Source organism: Ricinus communis, chromosome 1 (assembly GCF_019578655.1).
Source record: "Ricinus communis isolate WT05 ecotype wild-type chromosome 1, ASM1957865v1, whole genome shotgun sequence".
Taxonomy (NCBI): Eukaryota; Viridiplantae; Streptophyta; class Magnoliopsida; order Malpighiales; family Euphorbiaceae; genus Ricinus; species Ricinus communis.
In genome coordinates this window covers 15,990,089-16,014,750 of record NC_063256.1, presented here as the reverse complement: position 1 = coordinate 16,014,750, position 24,662 = coordinate 15,990,089, and positions in this window count along the sequence as shown.

Here is a 24,662-nt window from a genome sequence, read left to right as displayed (position 1 = left end):
CAAAACAACCCCATAATACTGCTAATAATTTAATATAAGAAAACGACCACCTAAAAATGGTATATTTATCAGTACAAGAAAATAACCACGTAAAACGTGCATATTTATGAATTTGAGAAAATAACCCCGTAAAAGTAGTGTAATTGGGAATTTGAGAAAATAACCTCGTAGAAGGAGTAAATTTTTTAATATGAGAAAACAACCCCGTAAGAGGTATATATTTATAAATATTAGAAAACAATCCCGTAATACGGGGAAATTTATCAATCGGAGAAAATAACCCGGTAATTTTGGTATATTTGTGAGTATAGGAAAACAACCCCTTAAATGGGTTATTTTTAGAGAATGAGAAAACAACCCCGTAAAAGGGGTATATTTATAAATATAAGAAAATAACTCCATAAAACGTGTATATTTATTGATTTGACATAACTACCCCATAATAGTGCTAATAATCTAATATGAGAAAATGATCCTGTAAAAATGGTATATTTATCAATATAAGAAAATAACCCGTAAAACGTGTATATTTATGAATATGAGAAAATAACCTCATAAAAGTAGTGTAATTGCAAGTCTGAGAAAATAGCCTCGTAGAAGGGGTAAATTTTTTAATATGAGAAAACAACCCCGTAATACGGGGATATTTATCTATCGGAGAAAATAACCCCGTAATTTTGATATATTTGTGAGTATGAGAAAACAACCCCTTAAATGGGTTAATTTTATAATATGAGAAAATAACCCTGTAAAAGGGGTATATTTGTTGATATAAAAAAATAACCCAGTAAAACGTGTATATCTATGAATTTGACAAAACAACCCTATAATAATGCTAATAATTTAATATGAGAAAACGACCCCGAAAAAGTGGTATATTTATCAATATAAGAACATAACCCCATAAATCTTGTATATTAATTAATATGAGAGAACAATCCCGTAAAAGTAGTGTAATTACGAGTTTGTGAAAACAGCCTCGTAGAAGGGATAAATTTTTTAATACGAGAGAACAACCCCGTAAGAGGTGTATATTTATAAATATTAGAAAACGACCCCGTAATATAGGGATATTTATCAATCGGAGAAAATAACCCCATAATTTTAGTATATTTGTGAGTATGGGAAAATAACCCCTTAGATGGGTTAATTTTAGAGTATGAGATAACAACCCTGTAAAAGAGGTATATTTGTCGAAATAAGAAAATAACCCCGTAAAACATCGAAATTTATGAACTTGACAAATAACCTTGTAATATTGCTAATAACTTAATATGAGAAAATGACCCCATAAAAGTGGTATATTTATCAATATAAAAAAATAATATCATAAAACGTGTATATTTTTGAATTTTAGAAAACAACAACGTAAAAGTCGTGTAATTGCGAGTCTGAGAAAACAGTTTCGTAAAAGAAGTAAATATTTCATATGAGAAAACAACCCCGTAATACGGGGATATTTATCATTCGAAGAAAATAACCCTGTAATTTTATATATTTGTGAGTATGAGAACACAACCCCGTAAAAGGAGTATATTTGTTGATATAAGAAAACAACCCTGTAAAACGTGTATATTTATGAATTTGAGAAAACAACACTATAATAGTGCTAATAATTTAATATGAGAAAACGACCCCGTAAAAGTGGTATATTTATCAATATAAGAAAATAACCCCGTGAAACGTGTATATTTATGAATTTGAGAAACCAACCCCGTAAATAGGGTATATTTGTCGATATAAGAAAATAACCTCGTAAAACGTGTATATTTTTAAATTTGAGAAAACAACCGCATAATAGTACTAATAATTTAATATGAGAAAATGACCCCGTAAAAGTGGTATATTTATCAATATAAGAAAATAACCGGTAAAACGTGTATATTTATGAATCTGAGAAAACAACCCCGTAAAAGTAGTGTAATTGCGAAGTCTGAGAAAGCAACCTCATAGAAGGAGTAAATTTTTTAATGTAAGAAAACAATCCCGTAAGAGGTGTATATTTATAAATATTAGAAAACAACCCCGTGATACGGGGATATTTATCAATCGGAGAAAATAACCCCGTAATTTTGGTATATTTGTGAGTATGAGAAAACAACCCCTTAAATGGGTTAATTTTAGAAAAAGAGAAAATAACCCCATAAAAAGAGTATATATGTCGATATAAGAAAATAACCCTCGTAAAACATATATATTTATGAATTTGAAAAAACAATCCCATAATAGTGCATATAATTTAATATGAGAAATTGACCTCGTAAAAGTGATATATTTACCAATATTAGAAAATAATCCCGTAAAACGTTTATATTTAGGAATCTTAGAAAATAAGCCCGTAATACCGGGATATTTTTCACTCGGAGAAAATAACCCATAATTTTTTATATATTTGTGAGTATGAGAAAACAACCCCTTAAATGGGTTAATTTTATAATATGGAAAAACAACCCTGTAAAAGGGGTATATTTGTTGATATAAGAAAATAACCCTGAAAACATGTAAATTTATAAATTTGAAAAAACAACCCCATAATAGTGCTAATAATTTAATATGAAGATGACCCCGTAAAAGTGGTATATTTATCAATATAAGAAAATAATCCTGTAAAATGTGTATATTTATGAATCTGAGAAAACAACCGCGTAAAAGTAGTATAATTGCGAGTCTGAGAATACAGTCTCGTAGAAGGGGTAAATCTTTTAATATGAGAAAACAACCCCATAATAGGGGGATATTTATCAATCGGAGAAAATAACCCCGTAATTTTGGTATATTTGTGAGTATGATAAAACAAACCCTTAAATGAGTTAATTTTATAATATGGAAAAACAACCGTGTAAAAGGGGTATATTTGTTTATATAAGAAAATAACCTCTTAAAACGTGTATATTTATGAATTTGACAAAACAACCCCATAATAGTGCTAATAATTTAATATGAGAAAACGACCCCGTAAAAGTGGTATATTTATCAATATAAGAAAATAAACCCGTGAAATGTGTATACTTATGAATCTTAGCAAACAACCCCGTAAAAGTAGTGTAATTGCGAGTATGAGAAAACAGCCTCGTTAGAAGGGGTAAAATTTTTAATATGAGATAAGAACCCCGTAAGAGGGGTATATTTATAAATATTAGAAAATAACTCCTTAATACGAGAAGATTTATCAATAAGAGAAAATAACCTGCGATTTTGGTATATTTATGAGTATGAGAAAACAACCCCTTAAATGGGTTAATTTTATAATATAAGAAAACAACCTCGTAAAAGGGGTATATTTGTCCATGTAAGAAATAATCCTGTAAAACATGTATATTTATGAATTTGAGAAAACAACCCCGTAAAAGTAGTGTAATTTCGAGTCTGAGAAAATAGCCTCGTAGAAGGGGCAAATTTTTTAATAAGAGAAAACAAACTGTAAGAGGGGTATATTTATAAATATTAGAAAAAACCCGTAATACGGGGATATTTATCAATTGGAGAAAATAACCCCGTAATTTTGGTATATTTGTGAGTATGGAAAAACAACCTTAAATGGATTAATTCTAGAGTATGAGAAAACAACCTCGTAAAAGAGGTACATTTGTCGATATAAGAAAATAACCCCTTAAAACGTGCAAATTTATGAATTTGACAAAACAACCCCATAATAGTGCTAATAATTTAATATGAGAAAATGAACCCGTAAAAGTAGTATATTTATTAATATAAGAAAATAATCCCGTAAAACGTGTATACTTATAAATCTGAGTAAATAACCCCGTAAAGGTCGTGTAATTGCGAGTCTAAGAAAACAGCCTCGAAGAAGGGGAAAATTTCTTCATATGAGAAAACAACCCCGGAATACGGTGATATTTATCAATCGGAGAAAAGAACAGCGTAATTTGGGTATATTTTTTAGTATGAGAAAACAACCCCTAAAATGGGTTAATTTTATAATATGAGAAAACAACCCCCGTGAATATGGTATATTTGTCGATATAAGAAAATAACCCCGTAAAACGTGTATATTTATGAATTTGCAAAAACAACCCATAATAGTGCTAATAATTTAATATGAGAAAATGACCCTGTAAAAGTGGTATATTTATCAATATAAGAAAATAACCCTGTAAAACGCGTATATTTATGAATATGAGAAAACAACCCCGTAAAAGTAGTGTAATTGCGAGTTTCAGAAAACAGCCTCGTAGAAGGGATAAATTTTTTAATAAGAGAAAACAACACCGTAATACGGGGATATTTATCAATCCGAAAAAAGAAGCCCCTAATATGGGTATATTTATCAATCTGAGAAAACAACCCATCAATTTTGGTATATTTGTAAGTATGGGAGAACAACCCTTAAATGGGTTAATTTTAGAGTATGAGATATTAACCCCGTAAAAGGGGTGTATTTGTGAAATATAAGAAAATAATCCTGTAAAACGTGTAAATTTATGAATTTGACAAAAACAACCTCATAGTATTGCAGATAATTTAATGTAGAAAATGATCCCGTAATAGTGGTATATTTATCAATATAAGAAAATAACCAAGTAAAAGTAGTGTTATTACGAGTGTGAGAAAACAGGCTCGTAGAGAGGGTAAATTTTTTAATATGAGAAAACAACCCCGTAATACGGGGATATTTATCAACTGGAGAAAATAACCACGGAGTTTTGGTATATTTTTTAGTATGGAAAAATAACCCCTTAAATGAGTTAATTTTAGAATATGAGAAAACAATCCCGTAAAAGATGTATATTTGTCGATATAAGAAAATAACTCCATAAAACGTGAATATTTATGAATTTGACAAAACAACCCCATAGTAGCGCTAATAATTTAATATGAGAAAACGACCCTGTAAAAGTGGTATACTTATCAATATAAGAAAATAACCTTGTAAAATGTGTATATTTATGAATATGAGAAAACAGCCTCGTAGAACAGGTACATATTTTAATAAGAGAAAACAACCCATAAGAGGGGTATATTTATAAAAGTAGAAAAGAATCCCGTAATACGGTGATATTTATCAATCGAAGAAAATAACCCCATAATTTTGCTATATTTGTGAGTATGGGAAAACAACCCCTTAAATGGGTTAATTTTAGAGTATGAGAAAATAACCCCGTAAAAGGGGTATATTTGTCGATATAAGAAAATAACCCCTTACAATGTGCAAATTTATAAATTTGACAAAATAACCTCATAGTAGTGCTAATAATTTATTTTGAGAAGATGACCCCGTAAAAGTTGTATATTTATCAATATAAGAAAATAACCCTGTAATTACGAATTTGAGAAAACAACCCCGTAAAAGGGGTATATTTGTGGATATAAGAAAATAACCCCGTAAAATGTGTAAATTTATGAATTTGACAAAAGAACCTCATAATAGTGCTAATAATTTAATATGAGAAAACGACCTCGAAAAAGTGGTATATTTATCAATATAACTAAATAACTCCGTAAAACGTGTATATTTATGAATCTAAGAAAACAACCCCATAAAAATAGTGTAATTGCGAGTTTCAAAAAACAGACTCGTAGAAGGGGTAAATCTTTTAATAAGAGAAAACAACACTGTAATACGGGGATATTTATCAATCGGAGAAAACAACACATCAATTTTGGTATATTTGTGAGTATAGGAGAACAACCCTTAAATGGGTTAATTTTAGAGTATGAGATAATAACCCCAAAAAAATGGTTTATTTGTGGATATAAGAAAATAACCCCGTAAAACATGTAAATTTATGAATTTGACAAAACAACCCCATAGTAGTGCTAATAATTTAATATGAGAAAACGATCCCGTAAAAGTGGTATATTTATCAATATAAGAAAATAACCCCGTAAAAGTAGTGTAATTGCGAGTTTGAGAAAACATGCTCGTAGAAGGGGTAAATTTTTTGATATGAGAAAACAACCCCATAATACGGGGATATTTATCAATTTGAGAAAAAAACCACGTGATTTTGTTATACTTTTGAGTATGGGAAAATAACCCCTTATATGAGTTAATTTTATAATATGAGAAAACAATACCATAAAAGATGTATATTTGTCTATATAAGAAAATAACCCCATAAAACGTGTATATTTATGAATTTGACAAAACAACCCCATAGTAGTGCTAATAATTTAATATGAGAAAACGATCCTGTAAAAGTGGTATACTTATCAATATAATAAAATAACCTTGTAAAATGTGTATATTTATGAATCTGAAATAACAATCCCGTAAAAGTAGTGTAATTGCGAGTCTGAGAAAACAGCCTCGTAGAAGGGGTAAATTTTTTAATAAAGAAAACAACCTGTAAGAGGGGTATATTTATAAAAATTAGAAAACAATCCCGTAATACAGTGATATTTATCAATCGAAGAAAATAACCCCGTAATTTTGGTATAGTTGTGAGTATGGGAAAACAACCCCTTAAATGGGTTAATTTTAGGGTATGAGAAAACAACCTCGTAAAAGGGGTATATTTGTCGATATAAGAAAATAACCTCTTAAAATGTGCAAATTTATGAATTTGACAAAATAATCTCATAGCAGTGCTAATAATTTATTTTGAGAAGATGATCCCGTAAAAGTTTTATATTTATGAATATAAGAAAATAACCCAGTAAAACATGTATATTTACGAATCTGAGAAAACAAACCCGTAAAAGGGGTATATTTGTGGATATAAGAAAATAACCCCGTAAAATGTGTAACTTTATGAATTCGACAAAAGAACCTCATAATAGTGCTAATAATTTAATATGAGAAAACGACCCCAAAAAAGTGGTATATTAATCAATATAGCTAAATAACTCTATAACAGATGTATATTTATCAATCTAAGAAAAACAACCCTGTAAAGTAGTGTAATTGCGAGTTTTAGAAAACAACCTCGTAGAAGGCGTAAATTTTTTAATAAGAGAAAACAACACCGTAATACAAGGATATTTATCAATCGGAGAAAATAGGACCTTAATATGGGCATATTTATCAATCGGAGAAAACAACCCATCAATTTTGGTATATTTGTGAGTATGGGAGAACAACCCTTCAATGGGTTAATTTTAGAGTATGAGATAATAACCCCCAAAAAATGGTTTATTTGTGGATATAAGAAAATAACCCCGTAAAACATGTAAATTTATGAATTTGACAAAACCCCATAGTAGTGCTAATAATTTAATATGAGAAAACGATCCTGTAAAAGTGGTATATTTATCAATATAAGAAAACAACCCCGTAAAAGTAGTGTAATTATGAGTTTGAGAAAATAGCCTCGTAGAAGCGATAAATTTTTTAATATGAGAAAACAACCCCTTAAGAGGGTTATATTTATAAATATTAGAAAACAACCCCGTAATACGGGGATATTTGTCAATTGGATAAAATAACCCCGTAATTTTATATATTTGTGAGTATGAGAAAATAACCCCTTAAATGGGTTCATTTAAGAATAAGAGAAAATAACCCCGTAAAAAGGGTATATTTGTTGATATAAGAAAATAACTCCATATAACGTGTAAATATCTGAATTTGACAAAATAATCCAATATTAGTGCTAATAATTTAATATGAGAAAACGCCCCCGTAAAAGTAGTATATTTATCAATATAAAAAAATAACCCCGTAAAAGTAGTATATTTATGAATATGAGAAAACAACCTCGTAAAAGTAGTGTAATTGCGAGTTTGAGAAAACAGCCTCATAGAAGGGGTAAATTTTTTAATATGAGAAAAGAACCCCATAAGAGGTGTATATTTATAAATTTTAGAAAACAACTTTGTAGTACGAGGATATTTATCAATCGTAGAAATTAACCCCGTAATTTATGTATATTTATCAGTATGAGAAAACAATTCCTTAATTGGGTTAATTTTAGAGTATAAGAAAACAACCCCATAAAAGGGGTATATTTGTCGATATAAGAAAATAACTCCGTAAAACGTGTATATTTATGAATTTGAGAAAACAACCCTATAATAGTGCTAATAATTTAATTTGAGAAAAGGATCCCATAAAAGTGGTAAATTTATCAATATAAGAAAATAACTCCGTGAAACATCTATATTTATGAATCTCTGAAAACAACCCCGTAAAAATAGTGTAATTGCAAGTCTGAGAAAACAACATCATAAAAGTGTATAATTTTTTAATATGAGAAAACAATCCCGTAAGAGGGGTTTATTTATAAATATTAGAAAACAACCCCGTAATACGGAGATATTTATCAATAGGAGAAAATATACCGTTAATTTTTGGTATATTAGTGAGTATGGGAAAAAATCCCTTAAATGGGTTAATTTTATAATATGAGAAAGCAACCCTGTCAAAGGGGTATGTTTGTTGATATAAGAAAATAACCCCGTAAAATGTGTATATTTAGGAATTTGATAAAACAACCTCATAATAGTGCTAATGATTTAATATGGAAAAACTACCCTGTATAAGTAGTATATTTATCAATATAAAAAAATAATCCAGTAAAACGTGTATATTTATGAATCTCAGATAACAACTCCGTAAAAGTAGTGCAATTGCGAGTATGAGAAAACAGCCTCGTAAAAGGGGTAAATCTTTTAATATGAGAAAATAACACAGAAATATGGGTATATTTATCAATCGGAGAAAATAACCCCGTAATTTTGGTATATTTATGAGTATGAGAAAATAGCTCCTATGGGTTAATTTTAGAGTTTGAGAAAACAACCTCGTAAAAGAGGTATATTTGTCGATATAAGAAAATAACTCCGTAAAACGTGTATATTTATGAATTTGACAAAATAACCCCATAATAGTTCTAATAATTTAATGTGAGAAAACGACCTCGTAAAACTGTTATATTTATCAATATAAGAAAATAGCCCTATAAAACGTGTATATTTTTTAATATGAGAAAATAACCCCGTAAAAATAGCGTAATTGCGAGTCTGAAAAAACAGCCTCGTAGAAGGGGTTAATTTTTTAATATGAGAAAGCAACCCAGTAAGAGGGGTATATTTATAAATATTAGAAAACAACCCCATAATAAAGAGATATTTATCAATCAGAGAAAATAACCATGTAATTTTGGTGTATTTTTAAATATTAGAAAACAACTCCTTAATTGGAATAATTTTAGAGTATGAGAAAACAACCCTATAAAAGGGTATATTTGTCGAAATAAAAAAATAACTCCGTAATGTGTATATTTATGAATTTGAGAAAACAACCCTATAATAGTGCTAATAATTTAATATAAGAAATTGACCCTGTAAAGTGGTATATTTATAAATATAAGAAAATAACCCCGTAAAACATATATATTTATGAATCTCAGAATACAACCCCATAAAAGTAGGGCAATTGTGAGTTTAAGAAAACAGCCTCGTAGAAAGGATAAATTTTAATTTGAGAAAACAACCCTATAAAAGGGTATATTTGTCGAAATAAAAAAATAACTCCGTAATGTGTATATTTATGAATTTGAGAAAACAACCCTATAATAGTGCTAATAATTTAATATAAGAAATTGACCCTGTAAAGTGGTATATTTATAAATATAAGAAAATAACCCCGTAAAACATATATATTTATGAATCTCAGAATACAACCCCATAAAAGTAGGGCAATTGTGAGTTTAAGAAAACAGCCTCGTAGAAAGGATAAATTTTAATTTGAGAAAACAACCCCGTAATACGGGGATATTTATCAATCGGAGAAAATAACCCTGTAACTTTGGTATATTTGTGAGTATGAGAAAACAACTCAATAAATGGGTTAATTTTATAATATCTGAAAACAACCGCGTAAAAGGGGTATATTTATCAATATAAGAATATAACCCCGTAAAACGTGTATATTTTTTAATATGAGACAATAACCTCATAAAAGTAGTGTAATTACGAGTCTGAGAAAACAGTCTCGTAGAAGGGGTAAATATTTTAGAATGAGAGCACAACCTCGTAATACGGGGGTATTTATCAATCGAAGAAAAAAATCCCGTAATTTTGGTTTATTTGTGAGAATGAGAAAAGAATCCCTTAAATGGGTTAATTTTATAGAATGAGAAAACAACCCCGAAAAAGTGGTATATTTATCGATATAAGAAAATAATCCCATCAAATGTGTATAGTTATCAATTTGAGAAACAACCCCATAATAGTGCTAATAATTTAATATAAGAAATCGACCGTGTAAAAGTGGTATATTTATAAATATAAGAAAATAACTCCGTAAACCATGTATATTTATGAATATGAGAAAACAACCCCGTAAAAGTAGGGCAATTGCAAGCCTGAGAAAACAACCTTGTAGAATGGATAAATCTTAATTTGAGAAAACAACCTCGTAATATGGGAATATTTATCAATCGGAGAATATAACCCCGTAATTTTGGTATTTTTATGAGTATGAGAAAATAACCCCTCAGATTGGTTAATATTATAATATGACAAAACAACCCTGTTAAAGGGGTATATTTATCGATATAAGAAAACAACCTCACAAAACGTGTATATTTATTAATTTGAAAAAATAACCCCATAATAGTGTAAATAATTTAATATGGGAAAACGACCCCGTAAAAGTGGTATATTTATGAATATAAGAAAATAACCCTATAAAACGTATATATTTATGAATATGAGAAAAAAAATCCGTAAAAGTAGTGTAATTGCGAGTTTGAGAAAACAGCCTCGTAGAATGGGTAAATTTTTTAATATGAAAGAACAATCGCATAAGAGGGGTATATTTATAAATATTAGAAAACAACCCCCCTTTACGGGGATATTTATCAATCGGAAAAAATAACCCCGTAACTTTGGTATATTTGTGAGTATGAGAAAACAACCCATTAAATGGGTTAATTTTATAATATGTAAAAACAACCGCGTAAAAGGGGTATATTTGTCGATATAAAAAAATAATCCCATAAAACGTGTATATTTATAAATTTGACAAAACAACCTCATAATAGGGGTGATAATTTAATATAAGAAAATAACCCCGTAAAAGTGGTATATTTATCAATATAAAAACATAACCCCATAAAACTTGTATATTTATGATTATGAGAAAACAACCCCGTAAAAGTAGCGTAATTGCTAGTCTGAGAAAATAGCCACGTAGGCGGGATAAATTTTTTAATGTAAAAGAACATCCTAGTGAGAGGGGTATATCTATAAATATTAGAAAACAACCTTGTAATACAGGGACATTTATCAATCAGAGAAAATTATCCCGTAATTTTGGTATATTTGTGAGTATGAGAAAACAACCCCTTAAATGGGTTAGTTTTAAAATATGGAAAAACAACCCCGTAAAAGGGGTATATTTGATAATATAAAAAAATAACCCCGTAAAACGTGTATATTTATAAATTTGAGATAACAACCCATAATAATGCTAATAATTTAATATGAGAAAACGACATGAAAAGAAGTGGTTTATTTATCAATATAAGAAAATAACCCCGTAAAGTAGTGTAATTGCAAGTCTGAGAAAATAGCCTCATAGAAGGGGTAAATTTTTTAATATGAGAAAACAACCCCGTAATATGAGGATATTTATCAATCGGAGAAAAAAAATCCCGTAATTTTGGTATATCTGTGAGCATGAGAAAACAACCCTTAAATGGGTTAATTTTAGAATATGAGTAAACAACCACGTAAAAGGGGTATATTTGTCGATATAAGGAAATAATCCCATAAAATGTGTATATTTATGAATTTGACAAAACAACTACATAATAATGCTAATAATTTAATATGAGAAAACGAACATGTAAAAGCGGTATATTTATCAATATAAGAAAATAACTTCGTAAAACGTGTATATTTATGAATATGAGAAAACAAACTCGTAAAAGTACTGTAATTGCGAGTCTCACAAAACAGCATTGTAGAAGGCATAAATTTTTTAATTTGAGAAAACAACGCCGTAATACGGGGATATTTATCAATCGGAGAAAATAACCCCTAAATTTTGGTATATTTATGAGTGTGAGAAAACAACCCCTTAAATGGGTTAATTTTAGAGTATGAGAAAAAAACCCTATAAAAGGGGTATATTTGTCGATATAAGAAAATAATCCCGTAAAACGTGTATATTTATGAATTTGATAAAACAACCCCATAATAATGCTAATAATTTAATATGAGAAAATGACCCCGTAAAAGTGGTATATTTATTAATATTAGAAAATAACCCCGTAAAACGTCTATATTTATGAATATGAGAAAATAACCCCGTAAAAGTAGTGTAACTGCAAGTCTGAGAAAACAGCCGCGTAGAAGGGGTAAATTTTTTAATATGAGAAAATAACTCCGTAAGAGGTGTATATTTATGAATTTTAGAAAACAACCCCGTAGTACGAGGATATTTATCAATCGTTGAAAATAACCCCGTAATTTTGGTATATTTGTGAGTATGAGAAAACAAGCCCTTAAATGGGTTAATTTTAGAGTATAAGAAAACAACACCGTAAAAGAGGTATATTTATCGATATAAAAAAATAACCACGTAAAATGTGTATATTTATGAATTTGAGAAAACAACCCCATAATAGTGCTAATAATTTAATATGAGAAAAGGGCCCCATAAAAGTGGTATGTATATTTATTAATATAAGAAAATAACTCCGTAAAATGTCTATATTTATGAATCTGAGAAAACAACCCCGTAAAAGTACTGTAGTTGCGAGTGTGAGAAAATAGCATCGTAGAAGGGGCTAATTTTTTAATATGAGAAAACAACCCCGTAAGAGAGGTATATTTATAAATATTAGAAAACAACCCCGTAATACAAGGATATTTATCAATAGGAGAAAATAACCCCATAATTTTGGTATATTTGTGAGTATGGGGAAGAAAACTCCTTAAATGGGTTAATTTTATAATATGAGAAAACAACCCCGTAAAAGGGGTATATTTGTCGATATAAGAAAATAACCCCGTACAATGTGTAAATTTATGAATTTGTCAAAACAACCCCATAATTGTGCTAATAATTTTGATATAAGAAAACGACTCCGTAAAAGTGGTATATTTACCAATATAAGAAAATAACCCCGTAAAACGTGTATATTTTTTAATAGGAGAATTCATCCCTATAAAAGTAGTATAATTGCGAGTCTCAAAAAACAGTTTCGTAGAAGGGGTAAAATTTTTAATATGAGAAAACAACACCGTAATATGGGGATATTTATCAATCGGAGAAAATAACCCCGTAATTTTGGTATATTTGTGAGTATGAGAAAACAACCCCTTAAATGGATTAATTTTATAATATGAGAAAACAACCCCGTAAAAGGGGTATTTTTTTCGATATAAGAAAATAACCCCGTAAAATATGTAAATTTTTGAATTCGACAAAACAACTCCATAATAGTGCTAATAATTTAATAGGAGAAAATAACTGTAATACCCGAAATTTTTATATATTTAATTATGAGTTTTTGTTTAAGTTAATTTTAGCTTTATTTTTATTTGGTTTAATTTGAAATGTTTTAATGGAAATTTTAATATTAGTCAATTGAATGAGTTACTTTTCTATACTCAATTAGTTTGAAATTTTAATAATTAATTAAGTAAATTATTTGTAGGGTAGATTATATTTTTGGTTATTCTAATTTTTCACCAATGTATATGTATATGTATAAATAAAATTATTTATATTGGAAAATTTTGGTAGAAATTGTAAAAGATGTTTTTTGATGCAACCAAAGATGCATCTAAGTCAACTAGCATGGATCCACTAGCCTATGGAGGACCGATGACACGAGCAAGGAGTAAAAGGTTCAAGCAAGCCTTAAATTCTTACTTGGAGCATGTTTTGAAGATGGCTAATGATGGTGCTTTTAATGAAGATAACAATGCCTTGAAGATAGTGACATTAATTGCTATTAATGAAGCTTAAACTTCTGGTCATGGAACAAGGTCAAGGTCAAAGATCAGGGATCAAAGTCAACAGGCTTTCCTAGGGTTTCTAGAAGCATTGGGCCGCACATTAGGGTTTCTAGAAGCATTGGGCCGCACCCTAAGCATTGGGCCGCACATTAGGGTTTCTAGAAGCATTGGAGGTCTCACCTAACCCTAGGGCGGCCACCACTTATGCTTAGAGAAGGAGGCGGCCGCATTAGAAGTCTTTTAGGGTTTGATTCTTTATTGCTTATCTCTTAGTCCTTTTTAGGGTTAGAATCATTTCAAAACTCTATAAATAGAGCTATGTATTTCGGCTAAAGCACATAAGATCAATATACATTTCTGAATGAAGTTTTATTTGAGTTGTTAACTCTTATTCCTTAAGGTGTTCCTTATTGAATTTCTTGAGATTAAATTAACTTGTTTGATTTAGTTTCACATCTACATGTTTGATCAATCAATTAACTTTTTATTAGTTTCTTGAGTTGTTTGAACATTCTTCATCTATTTATAACTAAAGGGCTTAGTAGTTCTATTGCTAAGTTTGTTAGTTCCATAATCAATTGCAAACTTTCAAGTTAGATCTTGGGGCGACAAATTCGAACTTATTGGTAAGGGTGCTTCCTCTTAAATAGGGAGAGCGTTTATCAGTTTGATTTTCTCACCATTACTTATCTTGGTGTTTGAACGTATCCGGTTCGAGTTCGTATCATTTGGTATCAGAGCCAAACTTGTTAGTTGGTTCATTTTTTTTCAATTAAAGAGTCTGTCTTCTATTTCATCTCAATTTCTGTTTGCATCATTATTAAAAAAAAAAAAGTATACTATTTTCATTGCTGCCCGCATACCAAGGCAGATTTCCAAAAAAAAAAAAAAAAAAAAAAGGGAAGGAACGGAAAACTAACCCTAACCATTTGTGTTGGGTAGTTCTCGAAGAATTGACTCTTGATTGATTCATTCCGCAATTCCTTTTAATTAATTGGAGCTGTTCTTCATTCTTATAATTCTGATTTGGGTAATTTTGTTTGTTTTCTCTTAAAAAGCTTTTCTTTTGGATTAATTGAGTCTTGTTCGATTAGTTGTAAGCTTGTTTTGTTCACACGCTTATAATTCGTTTTATTGATTCACGAGTGTTCTATTGAACTTCGAATTAATAAACGTTAAGAGGTTGTGAAAAACTTGTTCTTGTGATTACTAGAACAATTTGATTTAATTTCTATAAGGAATTCAATTCTTTGTGAGTGAAACACGTGAGGGAGTGATCTTTTCTTGTTTTTGCCTTTAACTATAAGAAGCCTCCAGGAGTATAACACTTGATCACGTCCTTTTTCTTAGTCTTTTGGTTTAACCATGTCATCCGAACCATCATTGACTTTGGAAAATTTAGCTTATACATTGAGAGATGTAGTAGAACATATGACAAAACAATTTCAAAAACAAGATGACAAATTAACTAGGTTATTGAATGATATGCAAGCGTCTAAAGGGGATGGTTCCGATAATGACCAAGAAAGTGAGTCTAAAGGGTCTAGACATAATCTCCAACCCAAAATTGACACTAATTTGGGTAGCATTAAGATGAAAATACCATCTTTTCATGGTAAGAGTGACCACGAAGTTTATTTGGAGTGGGAAAAGAAGGTTGAAAGGGTTTTTGAATGTCATAACTATAGTGAGTCTAAAAAGGTTAAACTTACTGTTGTTGAATTTTGTGATTATACGCCATTTGGTGGGATCAATTGGTGAGTGGTCGTGAGGCGTCATGGGGAACACGAAGTTGGTTCATGGGATGAGGTTAAACGCATTATGCGTAAAAGGTTTGTGCCATCGCACTACCAAAGGGATTTGTACAACAAGTTACAAAATCTAGTACAAGGTAGTAAGAGTGTTGAGGAGTATTGGCAATCTATGGAGATAGCTATGATTAGAGCCAATATAGATGAGGATAGGGAAGCCACAATGGCAAGATTTTTGCATGGTTTGAATCGTGATATTGCTAACATAATTGAATTGCAGCATTATGTAGAGATGGAGGATATGTTGCACATGGCCATAAAGGTGGAAAAGCAATTAAAAACCAAGAGCGGAAGTCGCCCCTAGCTCAAAATGGAGTAATGCATGGAAAGGGAGCAACCAGCCCCCTAACAAGGGTCGTGAGGCATCAAAGGACATCAAGCCAGCCCCTAAATTTGATGTTAACACTAAACCAACGACGCAAAGTGACCTCAAATCAAAGAAAGTGCAATGCTTCAAGTGTTTGGGGTATGGACATATATCTTCCCAATGTCCAAACAAGCGAACCATGGCAATTCGAGGTGGTGAAGTGGTCTTTGAGAGTGATGAAGAATCCGAACCAGGTGAGGAGGATTACCTATACATGCACGAGTTGGAAGAATGTGATGATGTGCAATTGGGTGAGGTTAGTAATGTACTTATAACTTTTAGAGCTCTTAATTTACAACTGTTGATGATGACGCTCAAAGGGAAAACATATTCCATACTACATGTAAAGTACAAAACCATGATGCTAATTGTAGTTTAATCATTGATGGGGGTAGTTGTACTAATGTAGCCAGTGCTATGATGGTTGATAAACTTAGACTTCCAACTATTAAGCATCCTAAGCCATACACCTTGCAATGGCTTAATGATCAAAGTGGGATTAGAGTTACTAAGCAAGTACGGATTGCATTTAGTGTAAAGAAGTATAATGATGAGGTATTATGTGATGTTGTTCCCATGCAAGCATGTCATATGTTGCTAGGTAGACCATGGTTATATGATAGATCCGTAATTCATAATGGTCGAACCAATGCATATTCTCTTGTAATGGATGGAAAACCGTATGTTTTGGCACCATTAAGTCCTAAAGAAGTTTGTGAATTACAAAAAGTTGTAAAGGACCGAATGGAAGCATATGAGAAAGAAAAAAGAAAGTGTGAGAGTGCATATGAAAAAGAAAAGGTGCACAAGCAAAAGGGGAGTTGTGTGGAAAATAATGAGGGGGGAGAGCAACGAGTGGTAAAAGGAGAGTTTAGCGAGGGTTTGCGCAAGAATGTGAGCAAAAGAACGAGTAAGGCGCAAGAAAAAGGGGAGGCAAGCGAGAAAAAAGTGAGTTTCTTAGTTAGAGAGCGAGACATGAGAAAGGCTTTGAGTGAAAATAGGCAAGTACTTGTACTTATGTACAAGGAGACTTTATTTAACACTAATAATCTTAACTCTTCTCTTCCTAGTGTGTTTGTAAGTGTTTTGCAGGAATATGACGATGTGTTTCCGAGGAGTTACCTAGTGGGTTGCCACCACTAAGGGGGATAGAGCACCAAATTGACTTTGTGCCGGGTCATCCATTCCAAATAGACCAGCCTATAGAGTCAATCCGGAGGAGACCAAAGAGCTGCAACGCCAAGTTGAGGAACTACTAAGTAAAGGTTATGTTAGGGAAAGTCTTAGCCCATGTCGTTCTGTTTTGTTAGTCCCTAAGAAAGATGGGTCTTGGCGTATGTGTATTGATTGTCGTGCAATTAACAAGATCACCATTAAATATCGTCATCCTATTCCTAGGTTAGATGATATGTTAGATGAATTGCATGGAAGTGTTATCTTTACTAAAATTGATTTGAGAAGTGGCTATCACCAAATTAGAATGAATATAGGTGATGAGTGGAAAACAGCATTCAAAACTAAATTTGGTTTGTATGAGTGGTTGGTCATGCCTTTTGGCTTAACTAACGCACCAAGTACTTTTATGAGACTAATGAACCATGTTTTGCGTGCGTATATTGGTAAATTTGTGGTAGTATACTTTGATGATATTTTGATTTATAGTAAGAGCTTTAGTGAGCATGTTGAACATGTTCGGATGGTGTTGATGGTTTTGCGTGAGAATTCTTTATATGCTAACCTTGCTAAGTGTGATTTTTGCACAAACAAACTTGTGTTTCTTGGTTTTGTTGTTAGTAAAAATGGAATTCAGGTCGATGAAGATAAGGTAAAAGCAATTAAGGAGTGGCCAACACCAAAGAATGTTAGTGATGTGAGGAGCTTTCATGGGCTTGCAAGCTTCTATAGGAGGTTTGTCAAGGACTTGATTGCCGCACCACTTAACGAGCTTGTAAAGAAGAACGTGAAGTTTCATTGGGAGAACAACAAGAAAACGCATTTAATATGCTAAAGGACAAACTTACTTCATCTCCCATTCTTTCACTTCCCGGATTTTCCAAAACTTTTGAAATTGATTGTGATGCTTCTGGTGTAGGTATTGGAGCTGTTTTAATGCAAGATGGGAAGCCAATAGCCTATTTTAGTGAAAAGTTGAATGGAGCTAGCTTGAAATATCCAACTTATGACAAGGAATTGTATGCTCTTGTGCGTGCACTCAATGTTTGGCGGCATTATTTGCTACCTAAGGAGTTTGTGATTCACACGGATCATGAAGCATTAAAGCACTTGAAGGGACAGAACAAGTTGAATAAGCGCCATGCTAAATGGAGTGAATTCATTGAAGCATTTCCCTATGTCATTAAGTACAAGCAAGGTAAAGAAAATGTAGTTGCCGATGCACTATCTAGAAGGTATGCTTTACTTGCTTCTCTAGAAACAAAATTGCTTGGTTTTGAGTATATCAAAGACTTGTATGTTGATGACCACGATTTTGGTTCTATTTTTCATGCTTGTGAACATGGTGCTATTGATAAATTTTACAGACATGATGGATTTTTGTTCAAAGAAAACGTCTATGCATTCCTATGTGTTCTATGCGTGAATTGCTTGTGAGAGAATCACATGAAGGTGGTTTGATGGGACACTTTGGTGTTCAAAAGACTTTAGATGTTTTGCATGATCATTTCTATTGGCCTAAAATGAAATCCGATGTGAATAGATTATGTGCTATTGTATGCAAGCAAGCTAAGTCTAAATCACAACCTAATGGGTTATACATGCCTTTGCCCATACCTAATTCTCCTTGGATTGACATATCTATGGATTTTGTGCTTGGATTACCTAGGTCTAAGCATGGGCATGATAGTATTTTTGTTGTGGTGGATAGGTTTTCAAAGATGTCACACTTTATTGCATGTAGGAAAACCGATGATGCACAACATGTTGCTGAATTGTTCTTTAGAGAAATTGTACGTTTACATGGTATGCCTAGAACTATTGTCGTTGATAGGGACACCAAGTTTTGAGCTATTTTGGAAGACCTTATGGGGTAAACCGGGAACTAAATTACTTTTTTCTACTACATGTCATCCCCAAACCGATGGTCAAACTGAGGTAGTAAATAGAACTTTGTCACAATTACTTAGGACCATGGTTAAACGGAAACTTGAGAACATGGGAAGATTGTTTGCCGCATGTTGAATTTGCATATAATCGTAGTATGCATTCTTCTACTCAATTTTGCCCATTTGAGATTGTTTATGGCTTTATTCCTTTGAGTCCTTTAGATTTGATTGCTTTACCTTTGAGTGAACAAGTGAATTTAGATGGTGCAAAGAAGGCTGAATTTGTGTTGAAGTTGCATGAGCAAGTGCGTGCAAATTTGGAAAGACGCAATGAACAAATCACCAAACAACGCAATAAGGGCCGCGAAAGGATGGTATTTGAAGTTGGTGATTGGGTTTGGGTGCACTTCAGGAAGGAAAGGTTTCCCAATCAAAGAAAATCAAAGTTGATGCCACGTGGTGATGGTCCATTTGAAGTAATAGAGCGCATCAACGATAATGCATACAAAGTTGACTTACCCGGTGAGTATAATATTAGTGCTACTTTTAATGTTGCTGATTTGTCTCCTTTTGATTTTGATGAAGGCGTTGATTCGAGGTCGAATCCTTTCAAAGAGGGGGGAATGATGCAACCAAAGATGCATCTAAGTCAACTAGCATGGATCCACTAGCCTATGGAGGACCGATGACACGAGCAAGGAGTAAAAGGTTCAAGCAAGCCTTAAATTCTTACTTGGAGCATGTTTTGAAGATGGCTAATGATGGTGCTTTTAATGAAGATAACAATGCCTTGAAGATAGTGACATTAATTGCTATTAATGAAGCTTAAACTTCCGGTCATGGAACAAGGTCAAGGTCAAAGATCGGGGATCAAAGTCAACAGGCTTTCCTAGGGTTTCTAGAAGCATTGGGCCGCACATTAGGGTTTCTAGAAGCATTGGGCCGCACCCCAAGCATTGGGCCGCACATTAGGGTTTCTAGAAGCATTGGAGGTCTCACCTAACCCTAGTGACCACCACTTATGCTTAGAGAAGGAGGCGTGCCACATTAGAAGTCTTTTAGGGTTTGATTCTTTATTGCTTATCTCTTAGTCCTTTTTAGGGTTAGAATCATTTCAAAACTCTATAAATAGAGCTATGTATTTCGGCTAAAGCACATAAGATCAATATACATTTCGAATGAAGTTTTATTTGAGTTGTTAACTCTTATTCCTTAAGGTGTTCCTTATTGAATTTCTTGAGATTAAATTAACTTGTTTGATTTAGTTTCACATCTACATGTTTGATCAATCAATTAACTTTTTATTAGTTTCTTGAGTTGTTTGAACATTCTTCATCTATTTATAACTAAAGGGCTTAGTAGTTCTATTGCTAAGTTTGTTAGTTCCATAATCAATTGCAAACTTTCAAGTTAGATCTTGGGGCGACAAATTCGAACTTATTGGTAAGGGTGCTTCCTCTTAAATAGGGAGAGCGTTTATCAGTTTGATTTTCTCACCATTACTTATCTTGGTGTTTGAACGTATCCGGTTCGAGTTCGTATCATTTTTATAAAAGAATTTTGGAGAAATTGGTATTTTAATTGGCTAGTGGCATTTAATTTTAAGTTGGAAAATAATTAGTAAATTGATTATTTAATTTAATTGTATTAGGACTAAATTGGAAATTTATTTTAGAATAAGGATTAAAAGTATAATTTTATTTTTATGGGGTTCTAATAGAAATTTGTGAGTTTGGTATTTTTGTAAATAAATATGTCGGTCAGGGGTATTTATGTAATTATATATTTTCAATAATTCTGATTTGGCCCAAATTAATTAGTTAAGGGTTTAATTGAAAGGCTAAAGAAAAGTTTAGGGATTAATTGGAATTTTTCTGGATGGAATTGTAAGTAATTAAGAAAGTTGAAGGACCAAATTGTAATAAGGAATAGTTCGGGGGCCTAATGTCGATATTGAAAGGAATGGGATCGGGGAAGAAGAAGAAAAAGGAAGAGAGATGTCGGGGGGGAGAGAGGAGTGCGCGGAGGAAGGAGGCTGTCGGGCCGTCTGTCCGGGGTGCGGGTTGGCGGCAGTAATGGCAATGGCACCACGGCTACGTCGAGGAGGAAGATGGCTGAAGTTTCTTTACCGCTGTGCGGGCGCTTCCGACATCTGTGGTCGCTGATCTTAGTGCCGATCGACTCCTCTCGGCCTTAGCTTTGTTTTGGCGGTAGTGGTGTCGACAATGGTGGCCGGAAACAGAGGTTCGCGGTGGAGAGAGAAAATGGAGGCAGCTGAGGTTTTTAGGTTTTTCCGGCGAGCTCCAGCGGAGCTATGGACGATCAGAGGACATATCCCGACTCTCCTCAGCTCAAGCTTCGCAATGGCACCGGTTTTGTGGCGATCAGGCTTCGTTTGCAGATCGACGGCTGAGATCGTCCGTAAATCTCTCCGGACGATCGGGTGTCAGATTGGAAGATCAGAAGCGGAGATCATTATCAGGGCGTCGTTGTGAGTCCGATGGGGTGTTCGGATCGTCGATCGGACTCCGGCAGCCGGAGGCGAGTCGACCGAGCGATCGAGCGTCTCGGTAATTTTCTCTGGCCGTTGATCTTGGAAATCCTTTGATTTTCAATTTGTGCTTATTGTTTTATGTTGAGTATTTGATGATATTTGTGATCTTAAAAAAATTGTTTGTCAGTTTGCCCGCCTCGTGTTTTGTGTTATATGTTGGAGTCGGGAAAATAGTGAAGTTTGGGGACCCAACTCCCGTTGTTTGAATTGTTGGATATTTGAAGTGTTTTTCTGGTAGGTCCTGGACCCGTTTTTACGGGGGGTAATGTCCGTGTTGTAGGGGAGGTTCTGCCAGATTTTCGGTAGAATTCTCCCGAGTCGAGATTCTTAGACAGTTAGTCCTAAGAGTCTAGACCTAGGATTAATGATCGATTGTTTCAGCGTTCTGATAAATTGTTTTTCGTGACTAGATTGTCCGTTTGTTCGGCTCGCTCCAACCGAGGCACCAGAGCAGAGCTAGGAGGTCACCCAATTCTCTGAGTTAAAGTCACTTAATCGTTGCACTATTGCTAAGTCTGAATTTAATATGCTATTTTGGAAGTTTATGCTTAATATGGTTATTAGTATCACAACGTAAATAATTTCACTGGATTATTAATTATTGAAGATAATACAAGTATTATTATAGTAATGTTATAATAATACCAAATATTATCAGTTTTCCACATGAGTTGCCTGATGTCTTACTCTAAATTGTTAATCGTTATTTTGATATGGTTGGATGATTTCATTAGAAAATGATATTTATTATATGTGATGATTTCGATTTGGGGATGTGGCTTGTAGAACATGTCGCCTGATGGGTTACATCAGGACCGCGTGCGCACCGGTAATGATCATGGACAGGTAATAAGATTATTATGAGTTTCGCCCTGGTCGAGCATGGCTCTCTGGGCTGATTTGAGTAAATTGCGGTAATAAGATTATTATGAGTTTTGCCCTGGTCGAGCATGGCTCTCTGGGCTGATTTGAGTGAGATGCCGGAGTAAAGGACCTTGGTCGAGCTTCGCTCTCTGGGCGCCGACTTATTTGAATATTAAATGACCGGACTGGAGTTAAGGACCCTAGTCGAGCTTTGCTCTCTGGGCGCCAGTCCTATTGGAATGATATGCTGGAGTAAAGGTCCCTGGTCGAGCATTGCTCTCTGGGCGCCGGCATACTTGGATACTTAAGTGACCAGACTGGAGGTAAGGTCCCTGGTCGAGCATTGCTCTCTGGGCGCCAGTCTTATTGGATTAAGAGAGCCAAAATGGCTACTAGAATTAGGAGTTATGGTTCTACCGAGCCACTCGTCCCGTAAAAGTAAAAATATATTTTTATTTATTCATTTATTTATTTATTATTGTATGATTATAATATGGGTTGTATTTACGTGCATGGTTGATATATTGATTCGAGTGATTAATATTTTCTGTGAAGAAAGTAATAGGGTATGATTATAATATGGGTTGTATTTACTTGCGTGGTTAATATATTGATTCGAATGATTAATATTTTATGTGAAGAAAGCAATAGGGTATTAATTATAATATGGGCTGTATTTACGTGCCTGGTTGATATATTGATTCGAATGATTAATATGTTCTATGAAGAAAGCAATAGTCTCTAGATTATTTGATTTTAACTCACTCTGGACCGATCTCTATTTATTTTTCGATTCGTGATCGTTAGCCTTCCCGCGACTCTTATTCAGTAACCCGACTCCTTCATCATCGGGTGATGTATTTGATTTGGTATGTAAATTGGTAAATCTTAGATTCTCCGCAGTAGTAATAGTAGATGTATTAGTTAAAATTTTCTGTAGTTTCGGGTCTCGCCTAATTCTTCCGGCAGACTGATTCAATTGTGTAACATTTAATGTTAAGATAATTTGTGGCTTTAATAATATTAATTTGGGATGAGATTTGATTGAGTTAGTGAGTGTCAGGCTTACTATGGGATTCGGTGGCCTTAAGCCTTCCCATTCCCTAATGTCGGTCACGGGCCCTCGGGTGGGGTCGTGACAATAACCCTGTAAAAGTGGTATATTTATCAATATAAGAACATAACACCGTAAAACGTATATTTTTGAATATGAGAAAACAACCCCGTAAAAGTAGTGTAATTGCGAGTTTGAAAAAATAGCCTCGTATAAGGAGTTAATTTTTTAATATGAGAGAGCAACACATTAAGAGGGGTATATTTATAAATATCAGAAAACAACTCCGTAATATGGGAATATTTATCAATTGTAGAAAATAACCCCGTAATTTTTGTGTATTTATGATTATGGGAAAACAACAGATTAAATGGGTTAATGTTAGAGTATGAGAAACTAACCCCGTAAAAGGGGTATATTTGTCGATATAAGAAAATAATTCCGTAAAATGTGTAAATTTATGAATTTGACAAAACAACCCCACAATAGTGCTATTAATTTAATATGAGAAAACGACTCAGAAAAAGTGGTATATTTATCAATATAAGAAAATAACCCCGTAAAACGTGTATATTTTTTAGTATGAGAAAAAAAATACCGTAAAAGTAGTGTAATTGCGAATCTGAGAAAAGAGCAACGTAAATACGGGGATATTTATCAATCGAAAAAAATAACTCCGTAATTTTGCTATATTTCTAAGTATGAGAAAACAACTCCTTAAATGGGTTAATTTTATAATATGAAAAAACAACGCCTCGTAGAAGGGGTAAATATTTTAATATGTGAAAACAACCCCGTAGGGGATATTTTTAAAAATGAAAAAACAACACCGTAATACGGAGATATTTATCAATCGGAGAATAACCCCGTAATTTTGGTATATTTGTGAGTATGAGAAAAAAACCTCTTAAATGGGTTAATTTTATAATATGAGAAAACAACCCCGTAAAAGAGGTATTTTTGTCGATATAAGAAAATAAACCCGTAAAATGTGTAAATTTATGAATTCGACAAAACAACCCCATAATAGTGCCAATAATTTAATATGACAAAACGACCCCGTAAAAGT